At 45.8% G+C, this 1,929-nt stretch overlaps 1 protein-coding gene across 1 annotated transcript in view; it reads right to left on the bottom strand.

The window, feature by feature from the left end:
• Window positions 1-1,929, bottom strand: part of LOC109539319 (rho GTPase-activating protein 21) — a gene marked incomplete in the record, with an annotated part of 91,600 nt that overhangs the window by 54,636 nt on the left and 35,035 nt on the right.

The following is a 1,929-nucleotide window of genomic DNA, read 5'->3' as shown; positions in this document are numbered from 1 at the left end:
CGCAAGCTCTTCTTTAAATGTCTCTGGTTGTCGCATTTTTGCCTAGATTTGAGTGAAACTTCCGGCAAGTGGAGAGTGGAGTTTCTGCTCCCAGCGGGTAAAACTTCCGGGTTTTGCGCCTTCTGGTTTAGACGGCAGGAATTTTCGAAAATTGGCTTGAAATGGGTGAAAATTTCAACCTCGCAAGCTCCCCTTTAAAAGTCTCTGGGTGTCGCATTTTTGGCTAGAGTTGAGGGAAACTTCGGGCAACTGGAGGGGGGAGTTTCTGCTCCCAGCGGGTGAAACTTCCGAGTTTTGCGCCTTCTGGTTTAGACGGCAGGAATTTTCGAAAATCGGCTTCAAATGGGTGAAAGTTTCAACATCGCAAGCTCCCCTTTAAAATTTTCTGGTTGTCGCATTTTTGCCTAGATTTGACTGAAACTTCCGGCAAGTGGAGAGTGAAGTTTCTGCTCCCAGCGGGTGAAACTTCCGAGTTTTGCGCCTTCTGGTTTAGACGGCAGGAGTTTTCGAAAATTGGCTTCAAATGGGTGAAAATTACAACCTCGCAAGCTCCCCTTTAAAAGTCTCTGGGTGTCGCATTTTTGGCTAGAGTTGAGGGAAACTTCCGGCAACTGGAGGGAGGAGTTTCTGCTCCCAGCGGGTGAAACTTCCGAGTTTTGGGCTTTCTGGTTTAGACGGCAGGAATTTTCGAAAATTGGCTTCAAATGGGTGAAAGTTTCAACATCGTAAGCTCCCCTTTAAAATTTTCTGGTTGTCGCATTTTTGCCTAGATTTGAAAGAAACTTCCGGCAAGTGGAGAGTGAAGTTTATGCTCTGAGAGGGTGAAACTTCCGGGTTTTGCGCCTTCTGGTTTAGACGGCAGGAATTTTCGAAAATTGGCTTCAAATGGGTGAAAATTACAACCTCGCAAGCTCCCCTTTAAAAGTCTCTGGGTGTCGCATTTTTGGCTAGAGTTGAGGGAAACTTCGGGCAACTGGAGGGTGGAGTTTCTGCTCCCAGCAGATGAAACTTTCGAGTTTTGCGCTTTCTGGTTTAGACGGCAGGAATTTTCGAAAATTGGCTTCAAATGGGTGAAAGTTTCAACATCGCAAGCTCCCCTTTAAAAGTTTCTGGTTGTCGCAGTTTTTCCTAGATTTGAATGAAACTTCCGGCAAGTGGAGAGTGAAGTTTATGCTCTCAGAGGGTGAAACTTCCGAATTTTGCGCCTTCTGGTTTAGACGGCAGGAATTTTCGAAAATTGGCTTCAAATGGGTGAAAATGTCAACCTCGCAAGCTCCCCTTTAAAAGTCTCTGGTTGTTGCATTTTTGCGTAGATTTTAGTGAAACTTCCGGAAAATGGAGAGTGAAGTTTATGCTCCCAGCGGGTGAAACTTCCGGTTTTTGCGCGTTATGGTTAAGACGTTAGGAATTTTCGAAAATTGGCTTCAAATGGGTGAAAATGTCAACCTCGCAAGCTCCCCTTTAAAAGTMTCTGGGTGTCGCATTTTTGGCTAGAGTTGAGGGAAACTTCCGGCAACTGGAGGGTGGAGTTTCTGCTCCCAGCGGGTGAAACTTCCGGTTTTTGCCCCTGCTGGTTAAGACGGCAGGAATTTTCGAAAATTGGCTTCAAATGGCTGAAAATTTCAACCTCGCAAGCTCCCCTTTAAAAGTCTCTGGGTGTCGCATTTTTGGCTAGAGTTGAGGAAAACTTCCGGCAACTGGAGGGTGGAGTTTCTGCTCCCAGCGGGTGAAACTTCCGAGTTTTGGCCTTTCTGGTTAAGACGTTAGGAATTTTCGAAAGTTGGCTTCAAATGGGTGAAAATGTCAACGTTCCAAGCTCTTCTTTAAAAGTCTCTGGTTGTCGCATTTTTGCGTAGATTTTAGTGAAACTTCCGGCAAATGGAGAGTGAAGTTTATGCTCCCAGCGGGTGAAACTTCCGGTTTTTGCGC

Source organism: Dendroctonus ponderosae, unplaced genomic scaffold (assembly GCF_020466585.1).
Source record: "Dendroctonus ponderosae isolate FM_Combo_2020 unplaced genomic scaffold, Dpon_F_20191213v2 Dpon_F_20191213_12, whole genome shotgun sequence".
Taxonomy (NCBI): Eukaryota; Metazoa; Arthropoda; class Insecta; order Coleoptera; family Curculionidae; genus Dendroctonus; species Dendroctonus ponderosae.
This window is presented reverse-complemented; position numbering and strand designations above follow the sequence as displayed.